At 37.1% G+C, this 20,948-nt stretch overlaps 1 protein-coding gene across 4 annotated transcripts in view; it reads left to right on the forward strand.

Annotated features, from left to right (window-relative positions):
* The window catches only part of camkk1.S (calcium/calmodulin-dependent protein kinase kinase 1 S homeolog), a 126,699-nt gene that overhangs the window by 4,703 nt on the left and 101,048 nt on the right, over positions 1–20,948 (forward strand). For 3 of the 4 annotated variants that reach the window (XM_041583028.1, XM_018248134.2, XM_018248136.2), the window contains exon 2: positions 18,311–18,487. The exons of the other annotated variant lie outside the window; for it this stretch is intronic. The gene's annotated coding sequence lies outside the window, so the exon portion shown is untranslated. The remainder of the gene's footprint in view (positions 1–18,310; positions 18,488–20,948) is intronic. 4 annotated transcript variants of the gene reach the window in all.

Genomic DNA, 20,948 nt, shown 5'->3' on the forward strand with positions numbered 1-20,948 from the left:
TCCGTATATGTGGAGCACACCCAATTCAATAGCCAGGTGACCTGCATGTGAAAATAGAGTCTGCATCAAAGATCTGGGGGAGTGGCTATTGGGAGGGTTGCAAAATTCTTAAAGTCCACATAGCTTTAAAAAATCATCAACTATAGTACTAGTGCCTTTTTTAGAATAAATAGGAGTAAATATAACTACATTCTTTTATTTAACAGCAGCTAATACAGTATATCAGTTAATATCTAGTGGTCTATTAATACTGTACTTTTAATACTTTAGTTCTGCTTCTGTTCTTACAGTGTACATTTATCACATATGCTTGTATAGAGGCTCATATGAAGTCACACTGCAGCAGTTAGATTGCATTTAAAATGTTCCTTCTGAGTTTATTATTTTGTAGAGAACTTTGCTATGGCATGCCAATGCACTAACCTACATTTGGCAAATAGTTGCTACTGGGTAATCATTCTTGTTCAGTTTCTAATATATGGAAAAAAAATCAGATTGTCATTTATAAAAAGGGATTCTGCCCTGCATAACTTGATGCTGTACAGAATATATGATGATGATACATTGCTGTCCCTTGCTTCCTGCTTGTGCGCTTCTTAGCATAAGTCTGATATACAGTTAGGTCTATAAATATTTGGACAGAGACAACTTTTTTCTAATTTCGGTTCTGTACATTATAAATTTTAAATGAAACAACTCAGATGCAGTTGAACTGCAGACTTTCAGCTCAGTGGTTTGAACAAAAAGATTACATGAAAATGTGAGGAACTAAAGCCTTTTCTTAATACAATCACTTCATTTCAGGGGCTCAAACGCAATTGGACAATTGACTCAAAGGCTATTTCATGAGCAGAAGTGGGCAATTCCTTTGTTATGTCATTATCAATAAAACAGATAAAAGCCCTGGAGTTGATTTGAGGGGGGTGCTTGTATGTGGAGGATTTTACTGTGAACAGACAACATGCAGTCTAAGGAGCTCTCCATGCAGGTGAAATAAGCCACCATTAAGCCGCAAAAACAGAAAAAACCCATCCAAGCCCATGCTACAATATTAGGAGTGGAAAAATTTACAGTTTGGCATATCCCGAGAAAGAAAGAAAGCACTGGTGAACTAAGCAACGCAAAAAGATCTGGACAACCACGGAAGACAACAGTGGTGAATGATCGAAGAATCATTTCCATGGTGAAGAGAAACCCCTTCGCAACAGCCAAACAAGTGAACAACACTCTCCAGGAGGTAGGCATATCGATATTCAAGTCTACCATAAAGAGAAGACTGCATGAAAGTAAATACAGAGGGTGCACTGCAAGGTGCAAGCCACTCATAAGCATCAAGTATAGAAAGGCTAGATTGCTAAAAAAAGACTTTGCTAAAAAAAAACATCTAAAAAAGCCAGCACGGTTCTGGAAAAACATTCTTTGCACAGATGAAAACAAGATCAACTTCTACCAGAATGATGGCAAGAAAAAAGTATGGAGAAGGTGTGGAGCAGCTCATGATCCAAAGCATACCACATCATCTGTAAAACATGGCGGAGGCAGTGTGATGGCTTTGACGTGCATGGCTGCCAGTGGCACTGGGACACTAGTGTTTATCCATAATGTGACACAGGACAGAAGCAGCAAAATAAATCACATTGTAGCAGTTATTCTGCTTTGGGATTGCTCTCTTCATTCCTTTGACTGTATGCAACAAGTCTATACAGGTTAAGGTGACATAATATAAAAGGACAACAAATTACAAATAATTGTTGGTTTAGTTACCTAAACTATTACTAGATCTGAAGTAAGTAAACCGTATTAAACCAAACCTAACAACGCTCAGTAAATATTAAACGCTAAACAAGCAGAATAACGTTTTCCCAACACTTCTGGTATTGGGAAATTCAGGACGATTAATGTAACATCTGGGCTTAATTTGACTCGATTTTCAAGTTTAAGATTCATACATTTTTCCAGAGCTAACCAAATCTTATGTACTTTTGGGCAACTCCACAAGTAAGCAAATGAGTTAATGTTTGGCTGAGCGAATTTTTGACAATAGGGCTGAGAGCCTGACCCTGCTATCTTTTTGTACAATTTCCCATAGCCTAGGTGGACCATTTTGAAAGGCTGCACTCTCCAATTTTCAGATTTCAATATCTTATTATATGTGTAAATGGAAAGTATAAGTTGATTAGGTATAATTTCAGTTTGTAAATAATTGGACCACTTTTACGCTATATTTTAAAAGGGGGTGAATTTTCTTACCAGCTGGGGACCAGAGTTTTTGAGAAATTAGATCTATGTTTATTAGATGAGGACTCTCAATGAATTTATTTTTTGAATCAGCTAGCCAGTGATTCTGGAGAGCAAATGACTCACTATTTGGGACTCCCAGCAAACCACTTCTTATAAACATGTAAATGAAATGGTCACAAAACTTTAAGCAATTCTGACTTAAACTCAATCCAGTTAAAAATCTACCTCTAATGATCAAAGATTTTGTGGACCCAACCAATGGCAAGTTTGTTGTGTCCACAAAAGCTGATCATTAGAGGTAGATTTTTCCTCCTAAATGAGAGGAAGGAGGGATAACCAAGTCTTGAATTTTTCCAAAGCAGTTGCACAGGTATAAAGGGTGTCTGCATGTGGTTAAATCCAAGACTCGAAAACAGGAATTTCCAAGTGAATAATGAGTCCCTGAATAGGGTTAGTTTTATAATTGCAAATTTCTTAGAATATCACTCTCTACATGATACTAAAAGTTAACTCAAAGGTGAACAACCCCTTTAAGGTTAATGCTCGGATTTTGTCAGGCTGGTTATTGGGGGCTGATTAATTAAAATGTGAGTTTGATAGAATGTGTTGTGACAATGTAAGCTTTTTTTCATAAAATTCTAGTTTCAGCATGTCTCATAGTAATGTTATTGCATTCTGCTTCAATCTTGATTTTATTGTTTTTGCCTGTAAAAATGTTGTGTTCTCTACATGCCGCAGTTTTGTAATTTTATGTGTGTGTTTGGTATCAAACTGCTGCCAATAGCCCTGCCATTTATATTTATGATGTTTTAAATTTTACCTAAGGCTATGTAGGAGATAAGGGCCCTTTACTTACTTGAGTGCAGAGAGCTAAGTTAAATTTTGGATGCAATGTTTTTTTTAACCAAGAATGCAATGTTTTTCTACAATTCTACAATTCCAGCATAATTGTAGCTGTCAGGGAACTATCCCCAACATAATTGCCAGACACATTAAAACGTACACAATTGCACTTACAGTTTGGTCAAATAGGGGGATGAAATATTATAGGATGGCGTTATTTCCAGCACTGTGTGTCAGAAATTTTATCTATGTATTATCTTTACTCTCGTCAGTCATGCATATTGACATAGGCTGCAGTAGCAACCATGGAATTACCACAGCTTGAAGGTGGTGGCATCTCCAGGGTTTATAAAAATATAATACTTTATTTTACGCTACATCTAAAAGGATAAAGCCTGACGTGTTTCGTGTCACGCAAGGACACTTAATCAGAGCAGGAACCAACTTACAAGATCTTGGAATACTCAAGCAAAAAAATCGCTACAGGAAATTGGAAAGCTTGGTCAAATAAGAGCAAAATAAGAGATCTAGCACAGGGTATATAAGGTAGGTTTATATAGCTCCTTAATTGGGCTATTGCCTGCAATTGGATCATATGTTAGAGGGGGACACAAACAGGACAAATGTCATTGAAAGAAACTGCAAAGCCAAGACCACACTGCCTCCTGTAATTCAGTCTAGAGGAGCAGTGGCCAGCATGCACCAGGTCCCTGGTTTTAGACCATCGATTAATTGACAGTGTGATTGAAAACAGGAGGCAGAACAGGTGTACCAGGGCCCAGTACAACTAAAATGTTCAAGAAGTTGCTATAGATGTAAGTATCTTTATTGAATGTTGTTCATACATGAACTGACCATTGATCATTTTTGAGGGGCTGGGGTGGTACGTGAGCCCTAAACTGTAAATTGCAAGTATTAGTGAATTTCTGAAAACTTTTAAAAAGCTACTAATGTAACCTTGTATTTGTAGTTTGAAACTGAACAGTTTTGTCATAATGTGTACTGTCTGTGGTTTTCTGTGCTCTTTTAACTTTTAGGGTCACAGTGTGTTGCAGCAGTATAAGCCATGAAAATCTGTATACATGAATTTTATTCAAGGGCCTCTACAGGCCTTTACATGGATACATGGATTATCCTATGCATATTGAGTATCAATTGAGTATCAATTTATTCAGAAGACCACGTATATCATTCATATACTGGAATGGGACCCATTTTCAGAAAACTGGTTATCCAGAAAGCTCTGAATTGCAGGAAGGCCATCTTCCATAAGGCCCATATTAAGGAAATGATTCTAATTTTTTAAATCAATCTCCTTTTTTTGTACCAGTACCAGAAACAGTACCTTAAACTTAAGCTCAACTAAGATATTCTGTAATTAATCATTTTTGGAGGAAAAACAATCTTAATTGGTGTATTTAATGTTTAAATGATTTTTAGTAGACTTTGAGGCAGATTTATCAAGGGTTGAATTTCAAGTTCATGGGAGTTATTTTAAACTCCTGTGAACTCGAAATTCGACCAAAAGCAATTATTACAAAAAAAAGTAATTTCTTGTACTCGGTGAATGGGATCGAACTGCAAACTCGAATTGAATTCGATTGGAGTTTTTACTCCGAAAAAAACTTTTCAGGAAGGCAGCGAACAACTCCAAATTGATCCCAGGATTTCCCCCATAGGCTAGAACAGCAGTTCGACAAGTTTAAGGTGGCGAATAGTCTAATTCGAGTTCTTAGTGGGCAGTGTATGATAAATTTCGAAAATTGAATTTGAATTTTTAAAAAAACTCAAATCAAATTTTAACAATTCTTTAGTCGTATTTGACAGTTGTGGCCATGAAAAAAACTCGAAAATTCAAAATTTGAATTTTCACTTTGACCCTTGATAAATCTGCCCCTTAAAGTATGGTGGTGATCCAAATTACAAAAAGATTCCTTATCTAGAAAACCCCAGGTACGAAGTATTTTCAGTATATGCTCCTTTTCCAGTATATCATGTTTTCTTTGCTTCTAAGGGCAGTGGCACACGGGGAGATTATTCGCCAGTGAATTTTATTTTTTGAGTTTCGGCGTGCGTCAATAGCAAAGCAAAGATTTCATGCAATTTCAGCTTCCAAGCAATTTACTACCCATGATGCCACACGCTACTATTCTCATCCCACAAGATCAGTATCGAAAAAAATGCTTCAGAAATGGCTATTTAGTAATCTCTGGCGTGATTTCCTTGGTGTGTTTTTGTATGTGTGGTTTCTTCTGTGTTTTTATTATGAATGGTGAATGGACACCAAGACGCTGGGACAGAACAATTCAAAACTGCCGCCCAGGAAATGACGTATAGCGTCAATGAGTGAAATTTACATAAAATTGTGGCTACTAATCTCCCAGCGTGTTTTACTCGCAAATTTTTCTAATTGTTGCCTGTAAAACTAAATTTTATTGGATTATCGAGTGAAAACCATCGTCAAACAGCCCAAAACTTTTGACAATCATGAAGGCAAAAAATATGTTTCAATTGTTAAAGGGCCCATTGATTTTTACATGTCTTGACAGGTTTTAACTGTCAAGTAGAGTATTTTCGGCTTTTATTTTTAGCAACTTAAATCTATAAATCTCAAAAAAAAAAAATACCCAGAAAAATTCAAGGTTTAATAAATAGGCCACTAAATGTCACATCACACTGTCCAGAAGGCTCTTGGTATTCATATTAAGAATGCTTTTATCTTGTTACCTGAGAAAATTCTTAGATTAAATTGCAAACTTTGCATTTATTATGAAGTTCAAAAGCTTTGAATAAAAAGATATATTCATCTATTTTGAATTCAGAATATGTCCTTTCCAAAAAAGATTGTTTTCTAGGGTAAAAGTACTGTTAAGAGGCTTAAATACTTTTTAAATACTTAAAACATAAAATATGCTTATTCTTTGTTTTGGTAATGAAAATTTATTTTTCTCAATGGGGTACTAGAAGATATGGATTTTTAGATAATTTACTAGTTTTGACACATTCAGGGGCCCATTTACTTAGCTCGAGTGAAGGAATAGAGGAAAAATACTTTGAATTTCGAATGTTTTTTTTTGGCTACTTCGACCATCGAATGGGCTACTTCGACCTTTGACTTCGAATCGAAAGATTCGAACTAAAATTCGTTCGACTATTCTACCATTCGATAGTCGAAGTACTGTCTCTTTAAGAAAAAACTTCGACCCCCTAGTTCGCCACCTAAAAGCTACCGAAGTCAATGTTAGCCTATGGGGAAGGTCCCCTTAGGCATGGCTATCTTTTTTTGGTTAATTAACCCTCGATATTTGACCTTAAGTAAATTTGCCCCTCAGTGTATTTCAATACATGTGTAGTAAAGCAATCCTTTTTAGGTTTTTAAATTCATGTTTAAATGTATTTTTTTTAATTAGCCGTAAAGCATGGTTCTCCATATTTTATAAATTAACCCTTATGTGTAAACCCCTAAGTCCCAAATTTTCTGTGTATTTTCGTCATTGATATTGTTGACTTTTTTACTTGAATAGTGGTATAAGACAAATATCCATACTCAGATCCCTTTTGTTAAGTACTTGAAATATGACTCATGTACCAGTTATTTTTTGTTCTTAATTTACTAGATTCTCTTTTTTAGATTGGTAGCATTTGTGCTTTTCTGTGTAATTGCATGTATTCTTGCAGACAGAATTTTCACAGTTATCTGTGTTCTGGCAAGGTAATTGATGACTCAACAGATTTAACAGACTAAGCAGCACTTTGCATAGCCTATAAGTATACAATACAAGGATTGCATAGATTCAATACAGGCAGAATAAATGTAAGCACAAAAACAAGGAAACATGAGAAAAGGATCCATGTCCAAGCTTTGTCTCTTTGGACTTAGACCCCAGGGCAGCACATTGTAAAAAAATCATTGCCCCAGGTAAAGCAATCCGACAAGCAGAAAACAGGTTGTACTGTATTTACTGGTTAGCTGTTTAAAATACATTGATTGATTGACTGATTGTGTGCCATGATTTACTGAAATGTGAGCATAGTTTATTACATTAAGATAGCATTAACCTTATAATTATTATTATTACCATTATTATTATCATTATTGTATTATTATACATTAAAAAATCATTGCAGATAACACAAATAGGATTAAATACTTTACATTTGCATCCATTCCTTGTCTTTTTGTTGCATTTTGAAGTTGTGCTGCTTAGTAAGCAAGTAGGCAGTTAAAATAAACTCCTGAGATTCTTGTGGAAGGCCTATAAAAATTCATGTTCCATCCTGTGCTATATGCTAAGTATACAGATAAGCCAAGACTAGACAGATGGCTTCCAGATATTCTCTGTTGTTGTAACAGTGGAATCACTTATTTTCACTATGAAATAATTAACTAGGTGGTAAAAAGGAGAAATAAAGACTAAAGAGCTTTTCTATTTTTTTAATTTAATTTCATGACTAAGAAGACTGTAAAGATTATACATGATTCAAGCGCAGTCTGTACAATTAGGTCACAATCTGACATTTTTACCTACCATGCAGTGTTATTTCCCAGAATTCCAGCATAGTTTGTGGGTGCCATCAAATGTACCAGTGTACCATTGCTGGAGTCAATATGGGGGCAAGTTGTGTCACTTTGTGGTGCTGGAAATGTCAATTCGCAATTGGGTCGCACTCTGTTGTTTATACGGTGCACAATGTCAACAAGGCTGCTAATTCCAGGGCTGCCTTATGCCTGTTGCCTTGTACTTGGCACATCAGGCATATGATTATGTATAGACTCAAGTACATTTGTGAATAGTATTTGAACGGAAGCAATTTATCCTCTATTTCTATGCTTTGTACTGTACATTGTGATCATAAATAAGCCCTTTAAGGGAAACGATTGCGAATATGAAATTTTAATATAAGCTTCATCATACTGAAATAAGAAACTTTTAAATACAATCAATTTAAATCTCTGTACCTTTTCTGAAATAATCAAGTTTATGTTCACTATTCCTCTCTCAGCAACTGTTTCTCCTCATTCTGTCTTCATGCAGGAGTTGGGTGTCAGATGAATGATCCACAGGGCCAGATTTACGTAGTGGGTGCCCCTAGGCCCACTGCCGTTCGTCACCCCTGTCCCCTCCCCTTTATTCGTGCAAATTTTCATCATCTGGACTGGAGCATTGGGGACTGGCGCATGGGAATTTAAAAAATGATTGTATCTGCAGCGCATCCCCAGTGTTTTTGAACCAATGTGGGTGTGTTTGGGCAGCATGCCGCCCCCCTAAAATCCTGCCGCCCTAGGCCAGGGCCTAGGTGGCCTTTCCACAAATTTGGGCCTGATGATCCAATATATCTTATAGGGGGGCTGCTTTTGCCTAGAAGATGTATTAGAGCTCACTCTATTAAAATCACCAGAAATCATGTCTCTCTACATGCAGAATTTGTGCAAAAGGCAGTTATTTTGTTAGATTTTGTTTGTACTGGAATCAGCTATTTGAGTGAGCTTTTATACGTCTGCTAGGAAAGGGAGCCCCCCTATAAAATATAGGATCATTCATCTGACACCCAATTGCTGCATGAAGACAGAATGAAGAGAAACAGATGCTAAGAGAGGAATAGTGAATATAAACTTGATTATTTCAGAAACAATGCAGAATATTTGATTGATTATATTTAGAAAGTTTCTTACTTCAGTATGAGGAAGCTTATATTAACTTTTCATTTTTCGCGATAGTTCCCCTTTTAGTATTCTCTACTCTGTGGCGCAGAATCTAAAAGAAAAACAACATTAGTCAGTGATTATAAGCCAGCAGAGTGTGTTAAGTGTAAAAATAATTTATCTCCACGTGACTGTTCTCTTTCAGTGTTGGAATGACTTGCCCGTCACTTAAAAAATTTAGTAAAATAAACAACACCGTTAGTTATTCTGGACTGGTCATTTGCTGAGAGGGATAAAGAAGACTTCGAAAAAAGGATGGCATCTTTACTCATACATCCCTGAGGTGCAAGTCGTATGTATGGCTAATTATAATTGTGGATGTAACCAGACTTATATTTCTAAAAGCAGTAAAGGTAACCTGCTCTGAATATTGAGGGGTGGTTTTGACCCTGATATAACTAAATAAATGTTCTAAATCACTACAATATCATTATTTAATAATATTTGTTTTGACATTGTGTTTGTTTTGTAAATAAATGATGTATGAAGATAATGGAAATGCATGTAGCCTGCCCAGATGGGCTCCATATGAGAGCTAGCTTGTAGCCGATGATTAGATGAAGACAGAAAGTGTCAGCAGCAGGAAGCGAGGTTTTCATCAGAATGTGAGAAACCTTGTGTCAACAGTAAATTGACCACAGCTTGTACAAGACTGTAATGTGTCTGTACAGTGCATTATTATCTGCTATAATGGCATTAAAAAAGAAAGAAGAAGCAGGCTTGGGAACCATAAAAATCCGTCAGCAGCCCATTGCCATTCCTAGAAAATGATAGAGCAATGATGGATGAAGCACAGAATTATTCTTTCAATGTAGTATAGAAAAACTACAGGTAAACAATACTCCATTATATTATATTATATTAGGCTTTTAGAACTGTGCATTGTTTGCCAATTTTTAATGTGACTCTTGTACATTATGTAATCTCTGCTGCAATATATATAGCAAATATAGCAAATAGTTTCAGCAAAGGGAGGGGTGCACGGTAATTATGTATACACCAATTATTCTGAGACCAGCACTCTCTGTTGTAAAAGCCAATTTCTTTATTATTACATTGTGTCTGTGCCCGACGTTTCGGTCCCTTCTTCATCCTTGAAAAAGGTCCCAATCGGGACCGAAACGTCGGGCACAGACACAATGTAATAATAAAGAAATTGGCTTTTACAACAGAGAGTGCTGGTCTCCGAATATATATATATATATATATATATATATATATATATATATATATATATATATATATATATATATATATATATATATATATATATATATATATATATATATATATATATATATATATATAATATATATAATATATATATATATATATATATATATATATATATATATAATATATATTGTCCGTTCATGGAGCGCAGATCATGAGATCTGTAGTAACCCGGGTGCCAGTCTAAATATAAACAATAAAGTAAATCCAGAAATGACGGCACTCACAGGAAAAAATTGCAACAGTCCAGTAAAGTGAAACCATGAAGGTTTATTGTGATCCTAAGTTTCGGTTCCTTCTTGGAACCTTTGTCAAGGGTTATTTTTAATGCTTCTTCAGTGCATTAGAACCACAGTACAAAGCAAACTGAGTGATTTTCTCTGTCACCAAAGTTGTGGCGTAATTCAGTGTGCGCATAAATATTCGCAATTTGCGTTTTTTGACATTCTTATAGACATTCGCATTGTGAAAAAAAAATTTGCAATTCTGTTTGCATCACACTTATTCAGCTTTATAAATATAACCATGCACAGGGCAAATATATTCACTTTGCTAACCAATCTGCCTTGCGCGAAGTTTATAAATGACCCCCAGTAGGTTTAATTCTTATACATAGGGTTGCCACCTTAGCTGGGGCGGGAAACGGGCAGGGGGGCGGGGTGGATGATGTCAGGGGCGGGGCCAGTGATGTTGGACGAGGTGGTGCCTTCAGGGGCGGGACTGGTGACATCAGAGGCGGTACTAGTGACGGTGGCAGGACTGATGATGTGGCAATCAGCGATAGGCTGGTCGCCATATCATTATTTTATGTCCTGTCCATATTTCCTAATTTGGAAATCTGGTCAGGAATTTCAAAGGGCTGTCCGGGTGAAATCTGGAAAGGTGGCAACCCTACTTACACAGGAAGATGGACAGGGGGTAAATCCTTATTTAAATGTTACTTTTTTTAAAATAAAAAGTCACATTGCTGGTCCTTTAAAGGAGAACTAAACCCTAAAAACGAATGGTTAAAAATGCCATATTTTATACACTGAACTTCTTGTACCAGCCTTAAGTTTCAGCTTCTCAATAGCAGCAATGATCCAGGAAAATGAGGGTGTAGATATACTAAAAATCAAACACAATGACATTCAAAGGGAAGGAAAATGGCAAAAATATATGGCTTGAGCAGCTTAGTAGAAAAGGTGTCCAGCACACTGACCTACTATGAAAAAAGAGATAAAGAATCATACCTGAGTTTACAGACCTAAATAGAAATAAACCCTGAGATTTCCAAACTATATTTTACAGTAAAAGTAAGGATGACATATTCTATAGATATCACTGGCTCTCCATACATTTTCAGACCACACTGATAATAATACTGTGACAATAAAATCTGCGTTTTATACAAGTACTGTACTGAACTGTGTAAATAATATATATTAATTTCAATCCTGTGTTGAGAAAAAACATTGCATTGTAGGGTAGGAATTTATTCAGTATCCATTTGTAGGAATTGCTAATCTATGAATATTAATTTATCTGACTGAAGATACAGTTTGAAGCTGAGTCGTGTGAATTGCACATACTCTTATTTCCTTCTTTCCATCCCAATTAGACAGTAGCGCTTTTGGGGAACATGCTACAGTTGTACAATGCAGTAGTACAGTTGTGTGCACAAAAGTGTTATCCTTACTGTGAGATACTAGATTACTTAAAGGAACTGTTTAGTGTAAATAATAAAACTGGGAAAATATATAGGCTCTGCAAAATCAAAAATGTTTTTTTTATAATAATGTAATGATGTAAGGATGGAGTGAATGGATGTCTAACATAAATTGCACAATAGAAACACAACTTTTCACACAGGACACTATTGTTCAGTTAGTTCACTTTTGATTCTGACCTGCATGCTCATTAACTGAACAGTTATGTTTGATTTCCCCCCCCCTCTTCAAGTCGCTGACTGACGAACAGGTTGGAATGATGTAGTACAGTAAAAATGGAACAAATTATGTCCATCAAACTGTTTAAGAGTACACTTATAATGGTTACCAGATAGACCAGCTATTTCAGGGTTCATTTACTCACCTCTCTCCAAAGCACAAAGTGCAATTTTGGCCAAAAATCTACAATGCAGTTTTTACCCATAATTCCAGTGTCATTGTGGCCTGATGCAGTCAGTGGGGCTCATTTATCAACATTGGGCAAATTTGCCCATGGGCAGCTACCTATAGAAACTAATCAGTGATTGGCTTTTTGAAGCCAGCTGCAAGTAGAACAATGAATGCGGCAATTTGATTGGTTGCCATGTGTTACTGCCCATGGGCAAATTTGCCCAGTGTTGATAAATGACTCCCACTGAGTTAAACATGCACAGCTGCATGCAAGCTTTAACGTATATATTAGATGCAATTGCAGTCAACATTTTCTATGGTCCTATTGGCATCACTTCTGGCATTGGTGTATAAATTTTGTTTGTACCCTGTTCTTTGGGTGCAAGTTCACTGCGCCTAATGATGTTCAAAGCTGTTGGTACCCTAGAGCTGTCACTTACTAACAATTTTCAGAACAAACAGGTGTTTGGTGCAACTATCTGTAAGTGCAAGGAGTGACTTTAGTCCATAAATGGCATTTTTTTAAATTTTTAATGCAACAATTGCAGCCAGTTTGTGCAACCGTAACCGTAACAAGATAAGCTTAAAATTCCCTCCAGCTGCCTCATATACCACACAGCATATTACTATGAAGTTCATGCATGTGGTTGCATCAACTAGGAATGTTGGCAAGTTCCAATGATAATCAAAATGATATCTAATAAAAATATAGCTCACAGCTTACATTGGGTTTCTGAACACTGTATGTTTACTCTTTATATAAGCTCAATGTACTTGCCTCTATTTTGGATGGGGGAAACAATTTTCTACCCATGGATCAAGGGATATGGCTAACTTACTATGATAATGCAGTACAAAAAATGTATATATTTTTTTTACAGACAACCAATTATTTCCTGTATAAATTATTGCAAAATGTGTCCCCACCCCCATTTCTAGGGCTACATAGATCTGCACTGGGTAGTGAACTGTTCTCATTTCTGAGCAAGATGTGCCTGCCCTGTAAGGTGAAGCACAGGGATGAGACATGGGCAGGGGTGATCCTGGGGCTCCTGCCTTCTGAGACAGCACCCCTGATGTTGCCCCCCTCATCCGCTCTGTGTGTCAGAGCAGGTCATCCCTAGTGCCATAGCACTCTCTGCACCTCATACAGCAAGGTAGCTACAAGCGTCACATCAGTGCAGCACACTTCTACACTAGAGCGATATTCTGCAAATATATATAATAATAATATGAATTTAAAGAACGATGCTTCAAGCAGCATGGGTTAGACCAAACACTAGTGGTTTCTTTATTTGCTATGTGCAGGGTATTGTAATTGATGGAATTACAAACCCTTTACTACCCCCAAGCTGCTGATGCAAATGATATATGAGCCTTATGTGCTAATAGTCACAACTTGAAAGAGTAATGTACAGACTGCAAATCAGTTTCACGCAGCAAAACTGCACTTTGGTGCAGCAGTTCTCTCAGCAGTCATTTCACGCCCCTGCTGATGCTGACAGTTGACATGCAGTAAATCTCTGTGGTACAAAATATAATACATTGTAATTTTTCTGAAATCAGCTCTAAGGTTATAATAAAGTATACAGAACACCGAACAGATGGGTCAGCACATTTGAATGTATGTAAATCGAATTATTCTTAATTTGTAATGCATACACCCTATACACTAACAAACATTGCTTTAGTGATTTCCACTCAGAACCATGGGTGCATGCAAACTGGAGAGAGTTCAGTATGCATCATATTCAGTATTTAAAGTTTCTCCTTCATCCCAGACAATGTAGAGCTTTGGTTTTAAATCCCAGTTCTTCCCACACTCATATTTTTTTCTTAGTAGTGGGTGGAAAAAAATGTTAATTTGAAAAGGAGTATTTCTGGGATTTCTTGTTATTTTGATATTAACCTCTTGGTACTTGGAAAGAGACAAAACACATCCTCTGATAGGTCTGAGTAGTTCATGTGTGTGTGTGTGTGTCCATGTATGTGATTATTATATATAAATTTGTCTGAAGTATGTGGCAATCTGGGAACATTGACAGACAGTTGTTTTATATTTAGTGCTGTAAGTTTTGCTGACTTCCTGCCAGCCATAAAGCAGCACTTCCATGGGTACAAACAGCTTGTCTGTGTACTTACTTGTCTTTAAAAAAAACAAAAATTATTTTGTGGCATGAGAGTTGTGTGCATCTTCCTCTCTGCTGTGTCTTTAATAATACAGTCAGTGAGAATGCTTCCATATGGTAACCTTTCTATTAAAATTTTTTCCATTTACACAGTTTTCAACAAATACATCCTTGGGCAGATTAACTGAGCCAATTGCCAATCGTTCCAATATGATAGCTGATACATGTAAAAAGTTTCCAGTTCTTCTGTAACGATTCTGACTGCTGTACTATATGTGCAAATGTGTTATTATATTACCCATAGGGTAGAGTCCTGCACGGGTTTTTTTCCATTTTTTTCAGATTTTTTGGAACCCGCAACCCACATTCTTACCCGCTTGGACTCGCTACCCGACCCGCAAGTACCTTATCCGCAACCCGAACCTGCGACCCGCTGACCATCAAGAATCAGGAAGTGCTGTCATTGTAAACCGGAAGTGACATCATCAGAAGTAGGCGTGATCAGAAAAAAAGGACTAATACAGGAAGTGCTGTCATTGTAAACCAGAAGTGACATCATCAAAATTAGACGTTATCAGAAATAAAGGAGTAAAAATCGCTATTGAGAAGACCCGCGACCCGCAGAACCGCCGACCCGCATCTATACCCGCATCCGAAACGTCTGCAGGGTTCCGCATGTTTTTTCCGGGTAACCCGCGGGTACCTGCTGCAGGACTCTACCACAGGGGCCAGGACAGAAACTAACTTAAGTATAATATTACACCCTATCAATATTATATAGTGAATAAAGTACCCCCTAATGTAAAATATAAGGATATTATGAATCACTGAGGAGTTCCATGACCATGTAAAGGCTTTTATACAGGTCATGGACTGCCAAGGTTACTTATAATAACCTCATATATCATCCTCATACTTATAACATCCTCATAATATTCTAATACTTTATTCCTTATAATACACAAGTTTTGTGAGTCATGTGACAAAAAGGACATTGCTAAGCTTAGTTTATAACTGATGACATCGCCGTTCATAAGGATATAATTTACAGGATATTCGTGTCTTTTCTGTATTATAAAGTAATGTCCCACTGTGTAGCAGCTGGGAGGGTAGTTGGCATGTTAGGAAGACAGCAGTGCATTACTCTTCATATATTGCACTGTAAATGTTGATATATTTTTGTAATATTTTTTTGTTCCAGTCTTGTGTAATCCAGTGCATTTCACTTTCATTTTAATGTGTAGTGTTTACTAGAATGGCTTTGCTGATTAATGCAGTTTACTTCATACTGTGTTTGCAGTTCACAGTTTCGCTTCAGAAACAAGAAGTTTCTATTTTTGTGCAATAGCAAAGTTACCCATTAATTTGTGCTTAGTGTGAATAATCTGTTTTACATGTAAGTTCAAGGAGAAATGCACCAATATGACGGATTTAATCAAATCCAAATGGAGTGAGCTAATATGATGTGGTACAATGCTTATACAATGCTTATACAATGACGACGGCTCCAGGTGAGCCTAAACGCGTTGATACACCATGCACCAATAAATAACTTTTTGATACACACTGGATGGTGATCGCTGTGAGTGCTTTCATGGACTGCTCTGAATATTTTTGGATAGCACCCAGCAAGTGACTATATGAGTGTGAGTGCCGATAATCCCTATATATATATTTATATAAAGTGAAAGCAAAATTCACTAGATTACAAAAAATAAATAAATATGTATAGCATTTTTGGCAAAACTGTGTGTGCAGTCATCACTTGAAACTATTTGACTTGTATCTTAGCAGGATGTCACATGTTTCTTTACAAGTCACACATTAAAAGCTCTTATATCCAAGTAACCAGTACATAGTGATTAAAAGGCAACTTTTCCAGGTCACGTCTTTGTAACTATGACAGATATTCTCCTGTGGGGACAAGTTGTAGATGCCAGCTTTTGTCATTTGAAATGAATCACCTCTGGTGTGTCTGAGATATCCCTGGCTTTAGAGTTCTGGATGACTGTTCTCATGAAACCACTTATAAATCCTTGCATATCATGTTGTGCTTTAATAATCTATTCAAGCAGAGGATCAAGGCTTCTCTCCAAGGCCCTATATCCCAGGTGATAAAAAATATTGTGTTTGTTGCGACTCTCCAGGGGTCAGAGCAACTCAGTGAACTGCAGAAATATCCTAGATAGCCTTTGGGCAGAAGCCGAGTTTAATGAACTGACTACATTATTGTTAAACTAAGATGAACACACATCCATGCATTAGGGAAATCAACGGTTAGATAATTACTAACAAAAAAATATATAAAAACACTGTTGCACTGCTAAATATGAATACAGTGTTAATATATGTAAAGCCACACATTTATTTGAACATCAATAAAATGCCCATATGGTGTTATGGGTATTTTATTTATGTTCTAATAAATACGTTTTTAAATATTTTGACATTATATACAGTTGTTAAATGATACAGAAACATGAGATTTGTGTCTGGCTATATTTGACTAGATAAATCTCTAATTCTGCTTTTATGATGACATGGCTATATACGCATCTTTTAGTCTGGCTGAATTCTGGAAATCTCGTATAATAATAAGGATAAGTGCATCTTTAAGATTTAGAGGGTTTATTAACTACAATCCGAATTTTATTAAAACAACTTCGACCAAACTCCCATCCACAATCTAACTCTCTCTCAATTTAAATGTGATAAACCCTGAATATTAGTAGGAAATTCAAAACGTAGTGGCTTCATCTACTCATCTTTAATGAGTTAGTAAACAATATACATTCAGAGTGCTGTAACAGTGTCAAGACAAGAGAGGACTTGGCTTGCTCTATGGTTACACAATAAAGGTCAGTGTAGCTTTACAGAAAGCCTGCTGATAACATTATAAAATTACAGGAATGTGTTCTCCAATGTGTTGCCAGTTTTGACACAGCAAAGTGATACTGTGATTTTGTGACCTGTTCCATTTCATGTATTTCCTTATACTGCATTGCCCAGTCCACATGAGAGTGAGCTTTGCACTGTATGATTGATGTTCAGTGCCTCATTAGAACAGATGGACAGTATTCCCACAAATGTGAGCTAGTCAGTTGAAGGGTAACTAAACCCCCCACTGGAATAAGCTCGACAAAGGGTTTACCCAGAAACTTTGCACCTTCGCAATAAACACAGCAAGAGTTTGTCCCTACGAAGAAATACGATGTGGCTAATGGCGGAGCTCTACCCTTGCACGCCAGCTCCTGCTGAAACGCAGCTCTCGCGATAGATCGGCTCCTTCTAGCCGGCTTCCACTTACACGCTTCTGTTATCGCTGTATAGCGCTGTTCAAAGCATTATCGGAGTCTGGCAGGTTAGTATCAAATAATTGGCTTTATTGAGCGCTTTAAAATAGCTAAGGAGTGGGATTCACATCTAACGCGTTTCGTGTCAGTAAACCTGACACTTCATCAGAGTAAAGTACTTACTATTTTAAAGCGCTCAATAAAGCCAATTATTTGATACTAACCTGCCAGACTCCGATAATGCTTTGAACAGTGCTATACAGCGGTAACAGAAGCGTGTAAGAGTTTGTCCCAGCTTGGATTTTGACCTGAGTGCCAGTGAAATTATTTGTACTTACGAATTTGGAAGGGATAGCACATTGAAGAAAGTTGGAGTTGGACAGAACAGGAGTTATCAGGAACAGGGCTTGAAAGAGGGCAATAGGTGATTGGGGTGGACTGTGAGTGGAAAAGGTAGGATGGAGAGAAGTTAGCATGGTAAGGACAATAGGATTGGGGCAGAGAAGTAGAAGGGATGAGAAGAACAGTAAGTAGGATATAAGAGTAGATGGAGAGTAATTGGTCTAAAATAAAAACAAAAGTGATTTAGCGACATTCTTTGTACTATTTTTTTTTTTATCATAGTTTCTGCAGAGATGCATAGTAGATGTTGTTACTGTTTAAAAATAAACCAAAACACTAATCATCATAAAACTACTTTTGCATGTGCTTTGAATGTGCTCTTGTTTGTTACTAATATGTCATCAATAACTTTTGTCTTATTCATAGGGAATCTAGTTGCTGTACATTAGCGCAAACCTTCCATGTTGATCAATGGAACTCTGTGATTTGAGGAATGTTCTGTGTAAGCATGTGGCTGCAGCCCAGTTCGGCCATCTAGAAAGAGTGGATCATTCCACTGTGGCATCTTCTTGGATCTGAAGTTGATTATTAGGAGGATCAAGTGTAAGTAACTGAGCCCGACAGCTATTGTATATGTAAACTTGGTTTATCTGTTCTATAAAATATAAGTTGAGTGGAGAAACACAAGTAACTTTTACATAACCTGTGTCAGGGGGCTGCTGCCGCCTAAAGATGGTGACCACCCCGCTCCACGCTTAAAACATCAGTGTTGCAGTGGGTCAAAGGGGGGCTGCATCGCTAGTGTAATGAGCACAATAGGACTCTCTGCATTAGTGGAGCTGAATTACCGGGTTAAAACCTGGAAATTCAGCTGTTAAAAGATACAAGAGGTGGCTTTTTGCCACCCCTTATAAATGGCCGCTCACTGCCATCTTAGGCGGCCCTGTCTGTGTCCCCTGCATGACATTTTATTACAATAAGATATTAAGCTCTTGCATTTGAATCTCACCTAATAACTGGTTAAGCATTTAAATTCATTCTTTGCTACATCCAGTGAATATTGTTGTTAGAGCTCTAATGTAACCAATATTCACTATACTTATAGATTTTATTGGTTATACATTAAAATTCATTCCCTGTCTCCTTTAGTTAATACCATTGTTACACTATTGCAACCAAGTGTACTATATTTAGCTAAGTGTAGATTAAAGTCAGTCGGCACACATATCCTATGCATTTTGCTGACTAACTCTAATCTGTTGGTGGACTGCAACTCTGTAGGAGATGCTAGAACTTGAGGTTCACAAACAATGGAAAAAAGATCTTAGGTTTCTGAAACTTGGTGCAAGCAGTTACAGACAGCTTTGATTTAATTTTTTTTAATATAAAACGATTCACCATTCTTTTCAATTTCATATTTAAATATCTGTGTTGGTGAGATAATTTGCTAAGATTATTCTTCTGCAAGCAATTATAATAGAACATGCAAGTCATTATTAGTGCCTTATTTTGTGCAAACAATTTCTTAATTTCCTTGTTTTATTAAACAAAGTTATAACTCATTATTGAAATTGTAGTTTAAACTGAAGCAAAACTGCTCTTCAGACACCCAAATTGAAATGAGCTGCAGTAAACGCAGATACCTATGGTCATAATGAATAGTTGCAGGGACGGAACTAGGAATAGGCAGTAGAGGCACCTGCCTTGGAGGCAACAGTAGGATAAAGAGCTATTAAGCTCGAAACATGTTGTGTGACGATGAATAAAGGCACCTGTGCAGTAGTATTTTGCGCCTAATTGTATTCTTTCCCCATACTTTTTGAATATTGGATTGTGCTTTGGATGGAAGCAGGAGTAAAAGATACCAAAAATAACTTTCTAATAAGGTGTACCAGTATACATACAATAACAGTAGGAGGGTGCTGGGCAGGTAATTTTTAAAGTATCTTCTGCCTACTACTAATCCCCCTTTGCCTCTCTCCCCTCCCCTCTGTCACTCTCCCTCCCGTCTGTCACTCTCCCTCCCTTCTGTCATTCTCCCCTCTTGTCACTCTCCCTCCCGTCTGCCACACTCCCCTCTGTCACTCTCCCTCCCATCTGTCACTCTCCCCTCTGTCACTCTCCCTCCCGTCTGTCACACTCCCCTCTGTCACTCTCCCTCCCGTCTGTCAGTCTCCCCTCTTGTCACTCTCCCTCCCGTCTGTCACACTCCCCTCTGTCACTCTCCCTCCCATCTGTCACTCTCCCCTCTGTCACTCTCCCTCCCGTCTGTTACACTCCCCTCTGTCACTCTCCCTCTCATCTGTCACTCTCCCCTCCCTCACCTCCCGGCTCTCACATCCAAATGTGTCAGTTAAATTGTAAAACTTGAGATACCATGTGCAAAATACTTGAGATCAAAAGTCAGATACACACATAGCTGAAAGAGAGATACAGTAGTTTTGTCATCCTGGGCCACATATCAGTTTTGGCTACAACAGAGACAATGAATAGCTTTAAGGTTTAAGGGGATTCCTGCTAAGAGGTATTTTTATGACCTTGGTTCTGAAACGTTTTTCTGCCTTTATCATCACTATAGCAACACTTACTACTCATTTATTTCTATCTGATGTCACTCTTTTACATTTCTTGTAATAACTGGAAAGAAGAACGTCAGAACTTTCGACTAACCTTCCACACAAACATAATAGATTGTATACATGTGCATTTTTTTTTGTATGAATCTGTGGGATTGAAGAACAAAGTATATCAACTTCAGTCATTTTAGCTTTCTGGGTGGCATTTAACAATTACAACTATAATTCCTATAGCAGTTATTTTATCATTGCCGGTTCATAGTGTTTAATGTCAAATCCAGTTCTGATGAAGCCCATGGGAACTTCTTTTTTTTCACCCTCTCTATAACCACCAGGTTGAGAATTGTGGCATGTGGCCTTTGTATCAAAGCACAATCATGCAATCTCATCATTTCTATACTTTTATACATTTAAAAAATGTGTATTCTGCTACATGGATTTGAAAGTCATTTTGATTGGATTCAACTGCAAAACTGTATTGTTTTCAT

Source organism: Xenopus laevis, chromosome 2S, assembly GCF_017654675.1.
Source record: "Xenopus laevis strain J_2021 chromosome 2S, Xenopus_laevis_v10.1, whole genome shotgun sequence".
NCBI classification, from domain to species: Eukaryota; Metazoa; Chordata; class Amphibia; order Anura; family Pipidae; genus Xenopus; species Xenopus laevis.